An 18343-nucleotide genomic window follows, 5' to 3' on the forward strand; every position below is an offset into this window, starting at 1 on the left:
GGGTTTACTGAGGAATCGAACTAGAGGTCTAGATTACAGTGAGAGGTAGCGGGTACATAACAGAGAGGCAGGGATAGTATTGGAGGACCAGCGCAAAGATTAGAGAGGCAGACGTAGAGCAAATCAGGAAGACACAGAGGCAACTAGATTGCGCAGTGACTGGAGGGCCTGCGTGGGTGACGCAGAGAGACCAAGTACTAACGCAGTGAGGCAGAAAGTTGACGCAGAGGGTCTGGGAGTTGCACAGAGGCTAGCTGGACTGACGGTGAGCTTTGGGGAAGCGCCGAAGGATTTATGGTATTATTTCCACGTGGTTATCTCTGTTGGGTGAGCCATTTTGACACCCAAGTTGTACTCAAGAAAAGCTGATTAATAAAATCCTCCTCTGCTGCATCGGTTTTCCCGCATTGGGATTTTCCGGGGACAATTGTTCAAAAATAACTGTGTTGATGTGTTTGATTCTTGTGCATGTATTTGTTTCTGAATAATGGTGTGATATCTGTAGTAGAATTTATTTTAATATTTACTGAAGGGAATTCACAAATAACTTATTGGAAAATAAATAGGTAAAATAAATCAGTTGTTGCAGTTACAAAATTTTCACACGCATGTGTGAGAGAGATAGAGCCTAGAAACAACAAATTTCATCCTCCCAGCTTCTAGACTTTCGCTCTTCTTTTCCCAGCTTCCCAGTTATAGATCGAACTCTTTCCTTGATAGATTGAACTTGTGAGTGAGTTTGTCCAAATGAGGTTGAACTGCTTCCTTTTATAGCCTTCTCAAGGGGTCGAATTCCATCCTTTAAGCCGACTTTAGGATCTTGGGACCGACTTGTAATTTTGGAGTTTCCAAGAATTTCTAGACTCCAAATAATTCTTTTCACAATTATAAATTCCTGAAAGGGTCTTATAAGCATGATATTGACTCCTTTGACTCATGACAATAAATCCTAAGACTAACAAACCCTAGAAGCACGAATAACACGCTTTTACCTAAAAGACCATCAATAATGAGCACGAAGCCCATGCTTTGATAATAATAATTTTTCTTTTCTTTTTCTTGTTTGTTACATAGGATACATAATGAAATGAGTACAACAATCATGAAGAACGAAAATAGTTATATTTCTCAACACTCCCTCTTAATTAGGGAGATCAACATCATATCTCAAACTGAAGGGTTCTCAAGAAGAGTCAGATTGATAAGCCATACTATAAGCATCATCATTATGACCAACACTGTCCCTGAGGCCTAACTAGACAAGGTCTTCTTTAATTCAAGAGCATTATGCTAGGAGGCTCTATGTGTGATACCACACTACCTCTCTAAGGTACATACCCCATCTGGATGTCCATAAGGAATGTCCTTTTAGGACTATTTTTATCTTGGATCTCCATACTTGAGTCCTCAAAGAATATTGGTCCTCTTCGACCACTCTTCTCTTGGATTCCTATCCTATGCTCACAGAGTGTCAGTCCTCAGAATTAGTACCTCTCTTAGATTGAAATTCTCGAGTATTGGTCCCCCTTCCTTTCTTGGATGGTCTCTCCTCAAGGAAACCACAAATACTTATCCAATCCTCTGTCATTCTCTCTTCATCACCTGAAGAGGAGAAGGCACATATGATATAGAAAAATCATCCCCTCTCAAATCAAGAGGACATCCCTATTCTCCCTGAAACTTGAGAATAGATCCTTGCTCCTTATTCAAGGAGACTCCTTTTGCTCCCTCTCAAAATTAGAGGAGATTCCAGAATTCCTTCCAATAATGGAAACCATCATCACAAGCCTTCTAGCTTGTCTTCATCCCAGTATCAACTACAAGTTATCCATAGCTACATGGTTCCCTCTTTTCTTCGCTTCTCTTGCATCGAGCCTGCTTCTTTTCGAGGTATCATGGAACCATCTCCATTCTTTGTTCTTGTGATAAGATCGAGGTCATCTTTCTTGCTCATCATTTTCCATCTTTGACATGTATTGAGCCTTCCCAAACTTCTATCTAATTGCGACTTCCTCATGAAAATGATCTTCCTTGACCTTCAATTTATCTTCTCGCACTACTACCTTCCAAGATGAACACATCTTGACTTCATAGTTACAAGGTGTCGGATATTGAGTTTCCCTCAATCCTTTCATTCATACAATTGACTTTGCCTCAATTGTCATCATGTATTCCTACACCATTCTACCGGGTAGCAAAATAATATGTTAACCAGATAACCAAATCAATATGTAATAGACTTACCTTACCATGATGACCTCATTTCATCAATATCCTCATTGACCATCTCCACTTGAACTTTCCTTCTTGCATCAGAGTGCCCAAGGATCGAACTTGATTACCAAGTTACAACTCTTCTTCCAAAGATTATACTAGATGTTAATCTTATCATGCATATTCAAGAGAAAGTCCTAATTTCTTTATACATAGTAAGTCAAATCCTATTCCAACATCATAAATACTTGAGCATATCCTTCCAACCATCCTTATTCCACAAGATTCTCATACACATGAATATTATCCATGCATTCCTATGCTTTCATCCAATCATCTACCTATCCATATATTTCACAAAAAGTTTGTATCTTGACCCATTGCAATCCTTCATCCCTTTTTACCAACGTGTTTCCACATTACATAGAATACATACTATCCCTGTCATGATGCTCTTCCCAAGGACTTTTCAAGATGATGGTCCTTCTCAAATCATAATGATCCATTTCGGCAAGATGACAATCTCTAGCATAATGCTAGATAATATCTGGATGGACACTATGCAAAATGGTCTAACATTCTATCCTAGATGATGCAACATAATCACACAAATTCAAACATGCTGCCATTATATGCTTCTATCCTATTATGCTTATATAAACCATATCATCTAAAGAGAAATCAACATTTATAATGAACCTAGAAGTTAGTGAACCTTCTTTTAGTAGTAAAGATCCTTCACGTCTTTCTTCTTTGCCTTCTTCTCAGGTTCTCCCACTGCTTCAGCGACATGAGCTTTGTTGATCAGTGATTGTCATTGATGTCAACCCAAGCAGCACCAGGGGCTACCCAGGTCTTGCATGGGCATCTTGACTTGAAAACTTACTCTATTTTGAGTCAAGGATCTTCTAGATGGATTCTACTCGTCGATATGTTTCCGCTGATATATGGCATGCTAATTCTTCACGGTTTGAGAGATCCGTGTTTGAAGTTAGTAACCCCAGTTAGTGGGCTAAAACCCTATGGGGTTGTGGCATGGCACTCATAATTGGTTGTGGTCATTGAATAGTAAATAATTAATAATGTTTTTTTTTTTTCCTAAAATCCCTCCAATGTTCACTTGTTGAGGACCCTCTCAACTCAAGGCTTTCATATAAATAGTGACCCTCATATCCTCCTTTAGTAGGGATTTTGTGGCTTCAAACAAGTCATTGTGGCATTTTCGCTATAACTTTTTTTCTGCGAAGCTTCAGAAGCTGAAATTAAAACCCATTTGAGCCGAAATCTTGATGAACCTCATGACTGAATTTCAGATCTTGGTTCACTATATTTTCGAAGATATGATCTGAGGAAGTTAGGGTTTTTGCAGGCTCCCGAATTCCATGTCAAACATGTGACGTTGGGAAAATCGTCATAACTTTCTCTCTGAGCATTGGATTCGAATTTCGTAAATAGTTACAGAAATATGACAAACTGAAGTTTGTTGAGTAGCATTTTCAGGGCCAAAGGTCGCAACAGTAACACGTGGCACTTCGTACAAGTTCGCTCTACTGAATCAGTCTATAATCAGGTCATCGTGAGAGATTGGGCATAACTCTTTCTTGAAGAATCCAATCTTGATCATACCTATGGGGTTGGAACGAGGACTCATAGGGCTACCACAAGATGAAATTTCAGACATTGGACATCCGAAATTACATAGATACAACAGATTCAATATCGAGCTCCTAGAAGGCAAGAAAAAGAATGCATTCAAGGATCACTGCAGTAAGGACCACATGTCAATAGTCAAGGGTAAGTCTCCTACAACAAGGTATGTATGATTAATGTTTACAGTTGAAATATGAGTATCATCTCTGACATATGTTTTTGCAGGACAATGTAAGTACATACAGGGTATCAATTATATCTCTATGTCTCTATATGTCATAGTTAGTTTTGATACCACATTTCAGATGTCCTATTCTTGATACTACACATTTGATGCGACACCAAGTGTGCTAAATCTATATGATGTTGTAAGTTCATGTTACTTGTCTTGTCATAGTTGATAGAATGGTCTCCGTTGATGTACTTAGAACTTGGTCCATCACAAGTCTAGGGTCTATCATCAGTTTTTATTGTATATATCTTTAAGTTAGTTTTGGATATAGTCTTGCATAGAGTCCAGGCCTATATCAAGAGTGGGAGTCAAATATGAGTATCATCTATGACATATGTTTTTGCAGGACAAAATAAGTACATACAGGGTATCGGTTATATCTCTATGTCTCTATATGTCACAGTTAGTTTTGATACCACATTTCGGATGTCCTATTCTTGATACTACACATTTGATGCTACACCAAGTCTGCTAAATCTATATGATGTTATAAGTTCATGTTACTTGTCTTGTCATAGTTGATAGAATGGTCTCTGTTGTTATACTTAGAACTTGGTCCATCACAAGTCTAGGGCTTGTCATCAATTTTTATTGTATATATATATCTTTAGGTCAGTTTTGGATATAGTCTTGCATAGAGTCTGGTCCTATATCAAGAGTGGGAGTCTTTGTCTATTGCTGCAACAAGTCAACAACAAAAGTGACAAGCACACTTCAGGTACACATTACAATTTTAATTTGTATTTATTCATTATTATGCACTTACATGTGTTTTGCAGGCAGAGGTAAGTTGAAGGGTATTTTGTTTTGTTTTGGATTGGTTTCGCCAGACAAATTTTGCATGCAGGTAGAAGAGGATTCAAGTACAACTTCAAGCAAGAATTCAAGAACAAAAGTATCAAATCAAAGGAAACATTGCAACGAGACATCCTTTGAAGACATGACATCTATCCATATATTGTGAAGAAGTGTTAAGGCCAAGTGTAATCATTGTAAAGTTGTGAAAGAGCCATTTGTAGAAGTGTCATCATTGGAAGACTCATTATTGTAAAAGAGTCAATCTGCCTAGAGTCGAAAATGAATTATTGGGAAGTATAGGAATCTCTGTTGGGATGATGTCATGGTTGGGTTGCAAGTCATAGTGTGATTGGTTGTTCGGTCAAAATCATTGTAAACCATATTGTATCGTGGATCGTCGTCCCTGGTACAGGAATCCACACTCTTGTCTCATTTAAGTGATTATAGGGTGGCAGGGAAGTGCTAGGCTGGTGCATAAAGTCGCCTACAGGTTGGAGCTTGTGAACACTTCAGGGTGGTAGGTTGGTCTAGGATGTTGGGGAATCCATTCAGTTGACTACTGAAGAAATTAGGGCATTGGGGCATCCTTCCAGTGGGAGCTGGAGAAGAATGCTTTTCTAGAATTCTAGGAAGTTGTTGCTTTCATTTCAGTTGGGGCTGAAAATTAAAGAATTTATTAGAAAAGTGTTCGGTGGTTTTTGACCCGGAGGGGGTTTTCCACCTAAAATTATTGTGTCTATTGTGTTCTTTTATTTACTGTTATTATTGAATAAACATTAATAATAATTGAAGATTAACTAATGCTCTAAAAAGATTTAAAAGTGTTAATTGCTAAGGAACACTGATTCACCCCCCTCTCAGTATTTCCGACAAGCTTCACTTCTATCCTTTCTCATATTGTTCTGTTGATTTGGACAATCCCTCTTGTAATGTCCAAACTCATTGCATTTGAAGCATTGCACCTTGGACATATCTTTCTTTTTGGACTTTTTAAACTGTGGTTCCTTTGTCTTGTGTATAGCTCTTGATGGATAGCTCTTCAAGGGCTATGGGACCATCTTGAGGAGGCCAAGTGCCTGATGTTCTAGGCTAGGTCCCTATTATTGGATTGAGATTCCGAAGTCTGGAAGGGATGTAAAGGACTACGATGCCTAGGGCTGTGTGCCTTAGTAGTTGTGGAGGGAGTGGGCCAGCCTTGCAAGATGCCCGGACTCATTAAGTAGTGTATTGGATGCCTGCCTTGGGGTAGATGAGGTCTGAATCAAGCGCGAGCCTTGGGGTCAGCCTTGGACTAGGATACAGACCGGGTCAGGCTTATGCCTGGTGCCGAAAGTGGGAAAAATGACAGAGATTCCTTGAGATTTCCCGGGGTGTTTGGGACTTTCAATGCCTGCTGGTTATACTAGTTCAGCAGAAGGTGTTGGAAACATGAAGTAAATAAAAATAAATAATAATAAAAACATAACTTCAGGACGAAGTTCCTTAAAGTGGGAGACTATGTAATATTCCTCCCCTTAATAATAAATAATAAATAATAATATAAATAATAAATAAATCACTTAATAATAAATAATAAACTATAAATGTTAAATAATAAATGATATTAAAAATATATACAAGAAAATAAATAAAAATAATAAAAAATAAAAAATAGTAATAACCATACTAAAGCTCTAAATAAGAATAAATAGAAATAAAACAAGAAAACTATCAAAAAGAAGAAAATAAAACAAGAAAGATAAAAATCAAAAGAAAAGTAAAGAAATAAAACAAGAAAGCCAAAAATCAAAAGAAAGTCGCATGTAGACACATGGAGTGTGTACATGTGGTTTCCCATCCAATGTTTGTTCTACTTATTAGATGGTGAGGAAGATGAGAGGCATTCCTGCATTCCATCATTCCAAGATTCTATCTTTCATTCTCTTGGGAGAATGATGTTCTAAGACATAGGAGTCACTGGCAGTAGTACATTGATTGAGGGTTCAGGGGTGGCCAGTTGTAGCAAATCCTTGCACAATTGAGCCTACAATTGGGTGGAGAGTTGTCCCCAAAACCTTGTTGTCGTTAGCAGACGTCAACCACAGGTAACACAGGTAAGTGCCACTCTGATTTAAATTTAATGTTAATTAGAAAGTTAATTACATATTTATTTTGGGTTGTTACAACGACTCTTAAATGACAATCCCGCGTACAGATCTGTAACCACTGAGACATACCTTCGCTGCAACACAAAATATACTTTTCACCCCTTACTGTCTCATATTTATGTTAGAGTATCATTAACACCACATATCTATCACAGTTATATATTCTTAATAAATAAATCAAGAAAGTACATATGATACCATTGTTCAGATTTTTCAGATCTGTGTCTTGTCCCTGCTCCTTGGTGCACACATGTTTCGGATCAAAACATTCATAAAAAGCACAAAACTTGCACACCTAACACTTGGATATCCATCTCCTTATATACCTTAGGCCTTAGCCAATATCTTAGGCCAATCGTTTATTAATGCCGATGGTATTCTTTGACAGGATCAAATATCCGTTATCACGCTCATTACTATGGGCCAATACTGACAATACCATGGTGCAAAAGCTATATGCGGTTTATTCATAGGAACCGCGTATACTTTCCATATTCATTTTTATCATTTCTCTCTCTAAATTGATATTCCTTTTTCTATCTCACTTGTATCATATGCATAACCATCATGTTGACAACTTTATCAAGTAGGTTGCCATCAAGGACAATATATTAGTCATAATTCCAACATATTGCATATATTTAGAGAGTCTGACATAGGCTCAAGGGGAGTGTTACTACTCAAAATAGAAGGGGACCTAAGGGGGATTCCTAAAGGGTCAAATGCTAGACCAAGGGAAACAAATGGAGACTTAGCCTAGTGTCACCTCAGCGAAGGCTCCCTACTATTTACATATTTTCACTGATGGGAGGATATATATGGAGTCACAAATGAAGGATAAATCAACAAATGGATATAGAGTGACCCAAGCAATACCTTTCCAGAAGATAGTAAAAAATGGAACTTGCATGCTTTCTATGCGAGGTACAATATCTTCTAAGAGAATGATGGGAGGATTTTAGGGTTAGGTTTAGGGAATATGACTTGTGAAAGAGTTTCCCAGTCCCTAAAATCCTTATTGAAATTGGTATCCCAGATGGTTCTTGAATAATTGTATTTCCAAAGGAATGGGACCACACTAGACCAAGTGGATCCAACTTAGGCTAGGAGGCAAGAATTTCGCAACCAATGATATTCTTAACCCAAACAAGGAGGGGGAAAGGATCAAATAAAATATTTTCACTTAACGGTGTTGAATTGATCCTATGAGGCACTAGCCTTGGGGATACTAGGGAAAAGTTTGATCTTAGTGCGAGGGCTTGGCTTTTCTCACAACTCCACCGTTGGAATGGCTTCAAAATTGAAGGAGGCCTTGAGGACACACCAGTGTAGGAGAGGCTAGGAGATTGAACTTTTTGGAGGGCTACTTTGTCAGGAAAATGATGCCCTAGGTGACCCAACTTGGCAAGACCTAGAAAAATGTGAAAATAAGTTAAGTTTTGATTGACCACCTCTTGGTAGATCAATGCCCTAATCTTGGGAGAATGGAATCTATGATAAATATGAATGATGACCTTTTATCTTAGTCAAGGAGGTTTTAAGACTACCTCTCTAGCCTTTTAGGGCAAAGAGAAGCAACCTTGCAACTTTTATACTTTGACTTGCAAAATGTGATGGCTTATAAAGATGAATTCATTAATAGAATTATCCCTAGGAAATTGTATTCAAAATTACATGACCCATACATTGAGAGATGCTATATAGAGACAAAATTCCACAATTTAAGCAGTAAAAGCATGCAACAATTAGCCCTAAAAATAGTGAAAATCCAAATCCAATGTAAATGAAAAAGTATTAAAAGAATGTATTTACATGTAATATAACATATCCAACCACCCATAATTTGACAATAGATGTTGCACAGTAATTTGTCACCGTCCCTTTTCCGCTTTTCCCGCACATTGGAGGACTTATTCCAGAATTTGTGAGAAGTGACATAACCTGAAAACACTTGCATTGCATCCCCTTGAGTATGTACTTCATATGCCCTGAAGACACTTTCTGCAAAATACCCATAAAAATAGCCCTTTTTCCATTGGCGCGGTTCCACTGTGTATCACTCGCGCCAATGGGGGAAATCCTCCAAAGAGGGCGCGCCAGCTGGCGCTCTGTCTCAGAGTCGCACTCGCGCCAGCCCAGTTGGGTAAAGTTTTTAACAAACAAACTTACAAAGGTTCTTCCTAACCTATTCATGCACTGATTCCATCTTGAGTTAGTTCAGTTGGGCTTCGAATCTCCATGGAAGGGAAGTAGTTCTCCACCTCTCATGGAAGCTTCTTAGTGATAAAGCCAATCCCATGAATCTTGTGGATGACCCTAACTCCTTCTCCTCTATCTATAAAAGCTTGTCCTTTTGCCTTTGACAAGTTAGGCTCCAAGTTCCAAATTCTAAGTCCCAAAGTCTGAGAATTGCCAAGTTCATGCTATAAGGAGCCTTATTCATTCCCATGAGGCTAAATCTTAAGTGAGGAGATTCTTATCCAAGTGACCAAGGAGAGAGAGGCTTGTTCCCCATTCCCAACAAGCTTTGCAAGGCATGTGTTGCTGATCACCCAGCCAAAGGAGGATTTGACGTCAGAACTATGGTTGTATTCTTCTTTGTTTATCAATAATAGACGACTATCATTATGGTTCCACTCTTATTGTCTTTGTAATGATGATTGAGTTATATCCTTTCTGACTGATATATAGTTGCATCTATTGGATTTTATGCTTGTATTTGTGTCGTTCTTTGCATGTGCAGGTGTCCGTTCATGAGGATCGTGGGGATTGTGACCAGTCGGAGCAAAGGAACGGGAGCGACAACTCTTCTACAAATATTAGCGTTGGAATCCAGGTAGGCCCTCATCATCGGTCTTTGATTTGCAATTAGGAACCTACGTGTTAGCGTTGTTTGATTGTTGCTAGACCCCATTTGGGCTAGTAGGGATCGCCTCTGTCCGCAGAGGGGATTTACCTCCACAACAATAGAGAAGCTTCAAGATAAGATAAACCAAATCCAAACATCAAAATTCATCCATAAAGCTCCAATTCATCCTCCAAGAAAGTGTGAAATTCTCAAGAGAGAGAAGCAATCCAAACCAAAGTGATGATGAGAAAATGAACTTGTTGTCGCGCGGATTGACACGACAACGCTCAGACCGGGGGCTGTCACTCTGATCCCCCGATCCCTCCGTTTAAGCCTGTCTCCCGCGGCTAAGGGGGGTAGTCCCTGTGAGATGATGAGACCAACTGTCGACCAATTGGTTGGGAGACACGAGATACGATATAAAAAGCACTAAAATGATTTGATTAATTGAGCAGACCAGTGCCTTAAGAGATTATTGTTAAAATGATTACTTGTTAGATATAGAAAAATAAACCGTGAACAGCAATCATTTGTCATCAAAAGGTATCAGCGAAATCACATAACCAAACGATATCCAGCGACTGAGAATTTTGAAAAAAGATAAATGCTTTAAACCACCACGAGAATCCTAGACCATTAACTAGATATCATATTCGCATCTCGACTTGAAAAATTCAAATCTTAAGATATAACATGAAAAACAACTGAAACTGGCAAAAATGATTTTCCAAATTTTTTATGTGATAAAATGAAACCTAAAAACCCTAAACCCTGATAAAAACTGCATAAAGCAAAAATTTGAAACCCTAGATCAGAGAAAATTGAAACCCTAAGACAACTGATTAATTTACAGATTTGGCCCCTTAACAGCCAGATTCAGCAATAAGAACGGAAATATTTTAACGAAACGAAAATTTCAGATTTGTCACTGTGAAGAACTTCAGAAAATTTCTCATGCAAATCAAATAAATAAACCGAATGATAGACCCAGGATCAAATCCAACTGGGCTCAGCAAAAAATGCTTGCGGGAGTTGGCTGGTTCAGCCGAGAACTTCCCCGAACGCCCTCAAAATTCCTTCATAAAATGCTTTCTGCACAACTCAAAACAACCGTCAATAAAGAGGGCAAAAATGCTGCTAGATCTCAAACAGTAATGGAGATACCTGCCATTACTTCAGAAACCCTAACAGCACCCAAACCCCAGCAAGTGAACAAGATACCTGTGCTCACAATACTCTACAAAAAGCTATTATTAATGGCTGAAAATAAAATATGCAGAAAAATTAAACAATCTCACAGCATTTCAAGAGAGTAACACCAGCAAGATATGGACCCCAAAGTCTTCTTTTATTAACCAGAAACAGATTTACAAGAGAGCTTCTTCAGTATCAGACTCACAGATCGAATGAATCGACAATGACTCCTAGCACCCTATTTAAAGGAAATGACTCCAACGGCTAGTTCGGTTGATCCATGTAGAAATGATCTCGACCGTTGATGAGGATCAAGACATCTCTTGATCTCATCCGTCGATTTATTCCCTTAAATTTTTTAAATTTTTTTATTATTTATTATTTTATTTTATTTTTTAAATTTTTAAATTTTTTAAATTTTTTATTATTTATTATTTTTTCCATTTTTTAAAATTTTTAATTTTTTATTATTTTTTATTAAATTTTTAAATTTTTTTTATTATTTATTTTATTTTTTTAAATTTTTAATTTTTTTTAAAATTTTTTTATTTTTTAAATTTTTTTTAAATTTCTTAATTTTTATTTATTTTATTATTTTATTTCATTTTTTAAATGGATCATCGAACTAAGCCTTTGGAAACATCACCTAGGACCTAGGACTTAGGACTCACGAGGGGATTTAAAACATTTTCAACCCTCAAGACACATTTCATGATGACTTTTTACAATTTACATCTCAAGGGGACAAACCCACTTAATACAAACCCTCATAAATCACCCAGTTCTGCGACACAACTATAATCTAGCAGATTAACACACTAGGATTCTCCTAAAGTTCTAATGACAAAATCAATCCCGGCTTTGGGGTCAGGTTTGAAGGAAAACTCTGCCGATCCGTGGATCGGTGAGACAAAAAACCTTCCGGGACGTAGATTATCATCAGAAAGTTAGGTCCACCTAGGCAAATTACATACATGACTCATGTCTGCTAAGATTATTTACAATTAATACATGCAGACTGGGTTTATAATCAAAAAGATCAAGCTGCTGATGATGGCAGGATGGCACGGACATGCTGATCAGGTGCTGCTTCTTTCTGTCAAGAAAAACGGGGTGCACTGCATGGGTAGTTGACCAGAAGAGGTCAACATCTGGCTCTACTTGGGGACACGTTGCTGCTTGCAGGAATGTGAGAATCCAGAATCTGCATCCATACAACACCAAAAATAAGTAGCGTCCATCCAAAAATCAGCATATACGTTAAGCACAATAAAGATAAAAGCTCTTCATTTATTAACTATCTAAAGCAGAAACAAAAATGCGGAAAAAACAAGGAGTAGAGTTAGAAATACGATACAAAGGATGCCCTACGGCATCAGATGTGTTCAATATAGTGCATACTGAGCATTTGCCTGCTTTCAGGCAAATCTGCCGGCTGCTTGTCGGATGTGCCATGTCCAATTTTGCATATGGTAGGACTCCTTCCTATCCGAAAATCAAGCTGCTCACGGCCGTCTGATGCATCAAATCCTCGTCTAATCTTCTTCCTCTTGCGCTTCTTCTTTCTGGCAGGATGAATTACTGATGATCTGGAACTTTCTGTTTCGAAACTATCAGATGAAGTGTGTAAGTTATGCATGCTAAGTCTTTTTGTGTCTTGCATCTGATTTTTATCGTTTTTAAGCTTATCTGGATCACCTTCAATTATCCACTTAATGATCTCCTCATAGTAAGATGGAACTTGTTGCGGCAAATGATAAGGCTCCTGGTTTCTCTTATCATCTGACCATTGTTGAATCTTTTGAACTTGTATTCTAATGGCATCCATCTGACTAGAGCATTTATCCCTTATAGCGCCGATTTGCATGGCATGGTTTTCTTGCATGTGTTTTATTACTTTATCATTCTTTTCCTCTATGTCCATCAAGCAATGTTGCATGAAATTTATTTCTTCTTTATGATTCGCTTGCATGTCAGCCAACTGATTGTTATGATTAAATGTCATAGAGTCAATTTCCCTATCATGATCATCTTTCATAGTCACCATATTTTCCTCTAAGACTGACATCTTGCTTTGCATGCTTCTAATTTCTGTTTCATATTTAATTTTCATGGCCTCAATTTCCTTAGCATGCTGATTTTGCGTTGCCTCCATCTCTCTATTACGTTTCTCCAGGTGAGTGCATAAAGTTTTCACATCATTGACATAATTAGTTTGATTGATTTCCATATTTCTTACCAGCATCATTAGATCTCGTATAATTTGCTTTTGCTCTTCTTTTTCATTGTCATTTGTCCCTGATTTTTCACTATCATGAACTTGATCTGTAATATTTTCGGTGGATGACACATTTTGACATGAAGAATCGTCCTGGGATCTTTCAGCTGGACCTCCTATCAAATTACTTACATTCTGTTGCACAATTTTGGAGGAAGAAGGCAAGCTGTTTGGATAACCATATCTATCTTCAAAAGCATTGATAATATCAGCCAAAGAAGAGAAAGAATCCTTAGGAAAATTGTTAAACCAATTCAAAGCATCATCTTCTAAAGAAAGGACAAATAGACGCATTTTGATATCACCATGATGAAACTGAGGGGGTCTGCAATATGTGATCATGAAGCGAATAAACAAGTCAATATGCCTTCTAACAGCGATTGGATCACCACCTGAAAAGATAGGTAATTTAGAAATGGCCTCTTCTGGAAAATCATGGAGATGGTGAATAAAACGACATGGTTTAAATGAATAATCCATGATAAATAATAGGAGATCAAATGGATGATAGAACTAGATCTCTGCTCAAGAAAATCAAAAGATGAAAGAAGTGGAGTCGCCACTTGAACAACGAATCTGATTCTAGGATCCAAAAAGTAACCACAAGCAGATATGAGGAAAGCTTCTTGTCTGGGAAAAATGAGAAAATGGAGTCGCCACCCAAACAAGAGACAAAACCGAAGAGATGCTGCTGATATGGGATGAAAAGATGCCAAAAATATTGAATCTGCCAGCTCAACTGAGAGATGAGAGATGAGAAGATGAATGACGATGAAACTTCCAGGAATAGAAAAACTCTATCCCCGGCAACGACGCCAAAAAATGTTGGCGTTGCCGGGCCAGATGAAGAGATAAGAAAAGAGAAAAATGATTTGTCGTTTGAAACACCAAGGACAGAAAAACTCTATCCCCGGCAACGGCGCCAAAAATGTTGTCGCGCGGATTGACACGACAACGCTCAGACCGGGGGCTGTCACTCTGATCCCCCGATCCCTCCGTTTAAGCCTGTCTCCCGCGGCTAAGGGGGGTAGTCCCTGTGAGATGATGAGACCAACTGTCGACCAGTTGGTTGGGAGACACGAGATACGATATAAAAAGCACTAAAATGATTTGATTAATTGAGCAGACCAGTGCCTTAAGAGATTATTGTTAAAATGATTACTTGTTAGATATAGAAAAATAAACCGTGAACAGCAATCATTTGTCATCAAAAGGTATCAGCGAAATCACATAACCAAACGATATCCAGCGACTGAGAATTTTGAAAAAAGATAAATGCTTTAAACCACCACGAGAATCCTAGACCATTAACTAGATATCATATTCGCATCTCGACTTGAAAAATTCAAATCTTAAGATATAACATGAAAAACAACTGAAACTGGCAAAAATGATTTTCCAAATTTTTTATGTGATAAAATGAAACCTAAAAACCCTAAACCCTGATAAAAACTGCATAAAGCAAAAATTTGAAACCCTAGATCAGAGAAAATTGAAACCCTAAGACAACTGATTAATTTACAGATTTGGCCCCTTAACAGCCAGATTCAGCAATAAGAACGGAAATATTTTAACGAAACGAAAATTTCAGATTTGTCACTGTGAAGAACTTCAGAAAATTTCTCATGCAAATCAAATAAATAAACCGAATGATAGACCCAGGATCAAATCCAACTGGGCTCAGCAAAAAATGCTTGCGGGAGTTGGCTGGTTCAGCCGAGAACTTCCCCGAACGCCCTCAAAATTCCTTCATAAAATGCTTTCTGCACAACTCAAAACAACCGTCAATAAAGAGGGCAAAAATGCTGCTAGATCTCAAACAGTAATGGAGATACCTGCCATTACTTCAGAAACCCTAACAGCACCCAAACCCCAGCAAGTGAACAAGATACCTGTGCTCACAATACTCTACAAAAAGCTATTATTAATGGCTGAAAATAAAATATGCAGAAAAATTAAACAATCTCACAGCATTTCAAGAGAGTAACACCAGCAAGATATGGACCCCAAAGTCTTCTTTTATTAACCAGAAACAGATTTACAAGAGAGCTTCTTCAGTATCAGACTCACAGATCGAATGAATCGACAATGACTCCTAGCACCCTATTTAAAGGAAATGACTCCAACGGCTAGTTCGGTTGATCCATGTAGAAATGATCTCGACCGTTGATGAGGATCAAGACATCTCTTGATCTCATCCGTCGATTTATTCCCTTAAATTTTTTAAATTTTTTTATTATTTATTATTTTATTTTATTTTTTAAATTTTTAAATTTTTTAAATTTTTTATTATTTATTATTTTTTCCATTTTTTAAAATTTTTAATTTTTTATTATTTTTTATTAAATTTTTAAATTTTTTTATTATTTATTTTATTTTTTTAAATTTTTAATTTTTTTTAAAATTTTTTTATTTTTTAAATTTTTTTTAAATTTCTTAATTTTTATTTATTTTATTATTTTATTTCATTTTTTAAATGGATCATCGAACTAAGCCTTTGGAAACATCACCTAGGACCTAGGACTTAGGACTCACGAGGGGATTTAAAACATTTTCAACCCTCAAGACACATTTCATGATGACTTTTTACAATTTACATCTCAAGGGGACAAACCCACTTAATACAAACCCTCATAAATCACCCAGTTCTGCGACACAACTATAATCTAGCAGATTAACACACTAGGATTCTCCTAAAGTTCTAATGACAAAATCAATCCCGGCTTTGGGGTCAGGTTTGAAGGAAAACTCTGCCGATCCGTGGATCGGTGAGACAAAAAACCTTCCGGGACGTAGATTATCATCAGAAAGTTAGGTCCACCTAGGCAAATTACATACATGACTCATGTCTGCTAAGATTATTTACAATTAATACATGCAGACTGGGTTTATAATCAAAAAGATCAAGCTGCTGATGATGGCAGGATGGCACGGACATGCTGATCAGGTGCTGCTTCTTTCTGTCAAGAAAAACGGGGTGCACTGCATGGGTAGTTGACCAGAAGAGGTCAACATCTGGCTCTACTTGGGGACACGTTGCTGCTTGCAGGAATGTGAGAATCCAGAATCTGCATCCATACAACACCAAAAATAAGTAGCGTCCATCCAAAAATCAGCATATACGTTAAGCACAATAAAGATAAAAGCTCTTCATTTATTAACTATCTAAAGCAGAAACAAAAATGCGGAAAAAACAAGGAGTAGAGTTAGAAATACGATACAAAGGATGCCCTACGGCATCAGATGTGTTCAATATAGTGCATACTGAGCATTTGCCTGCTTTCAGGCAAATCTGCCGGCTGCTTGTCGGATGTGCCATGTCCAATTTTGCATATGGTAGGACTCCTTCCTATCCGAAAATCAAGCTGCTCACGGCCGTCTGATGCATCAAATCCTCGTCTAATCTTCTTCCTCTTGCGCTTCTTCTTTCTGGCAGGATGAATTACTGATGATCTGGAACTTTCTGTTTCGAAACTATCAGATGAAGTGTGTAAGTTATGCATGCTAAGTCTTTTTGTGTCTTGCATCTGATTTTTATCGTTTTTAAGCTTATCTGGATCACCTTCAATTATCCACTTAATGATCTCCTCATAGTAAGATGGAACTTGTTGCGGCAAATGATAAGGCTCCTGGTTTCTCTTATCATCTGACCATTGTTGAATCTTTTGAACTTGTATTCTAATGGCATCCATCTGACTAGAGCATTTATCCCTTATAGCGCCGATTTGCATGGCATGGTTTTCTTGCATGTGTTTTATTACTTTATCATTCTTTTCCTCTATGTCCATCAAGCAATGTTGCATGAAATTTATTTCTTCTTTATGATTCGCTTGCATGTCAGCCAACTGATTGTTATGATTAAATGTCATAGAGTCAATTTCCCTATCATGATCATCTTCCATAGTCACCATATTTTCCTCTAAGACTGACATCTTGCTTTGCATGCTTCTAATTTCTGTTTCATATTTAATTTTCATGGCCTCAATTTCCTTAGCATGCTGATTTTGCGTTGCCTCCATCTCTCTATTACGTTTCTCCAGGTGAGTGCATAAAGTTTTCACATCATTGACATAATTAGTTTGATTGATTTCCATATTTCTTACCAGCATCATTAGATCTCGTATAATTTGCTTTTGCTCTTCTTTTTCATTGTCATTTGTCCCTGATTTTTCACTATCATGAACTTGATCTGTAATATTTTCGGTGGATGACACATTTTGACATGAAGAATCGTCCTGGGATCTTTCAGCTGGACCTCCTATCAAATTACTTACATTCTGTTGCACAATTTTGGAGGAAGAAGGCAAGCTGTTTGGATAACCATATCTATCTTCAAAAGCATTGATAATATCAGCCAAAGAAGAGAAAGAATCCTTAGGAAAATTGTTAAACCAATTCAAAGCATCATCTTCTAAAGAAAGGACAAATAGACGCATTTTGATATCACCATGATGAAACTGAGGGGGTCTGCAATATGTGATCATGAAGCGAATAAACAAGTCAATATGCCTTCTAACAGCGATTGGATCACCACCTGAAAAGATAGGTAATTTAGAAATGGCCTCTTCTGGAAAATCATGGAGATGGTGAATAAAACGACATGGTTTAAATGAATAATCCATGATAAATAATAGGAGATCAAATGGATGATAGAACTAGATCTCTGCTCAAGAAAATCAAAAGATGAAAGAAGTGGAGTCGCCACTTGAACAACGAATCTGATTCTAGGATCCAAAAAGTAACCACAAGCAGATATGAGGAAAGCTTCTTGTCTGGGAAAAATGAGAAAATGGAGTCGCCACCCAAACAAGAGACAAAACCGAAGAGATGCTGCTGATATGGGATGAAAAGATGCCAAAAATATTGAATCTGCCAGCTCAACTGAGAGATGAGAGATGAGAAGATGAATGACGATGAAACTTCCAGGAATAGAAAAACTCTATCCCCGGCAACGACGCCAAAAAATGTTGGCGTTGCCGGGC

The sequence above is a fragment of the Pinus tabuliformis genome, chromosome J (assembly GCF_031772625.1).
Source record: "Pinus tabuliformis cultivar Carrire ecotype Pingquan chromosome J, CPIR1, whole genome shotgun sequence".
Classification (NCBI taxonomy): Eukaryota; Viridiplantae; Streptophyta; class Pinopsida; order Pinales; family Pinaceae; genus Pinus; species Pinus tabuliformis.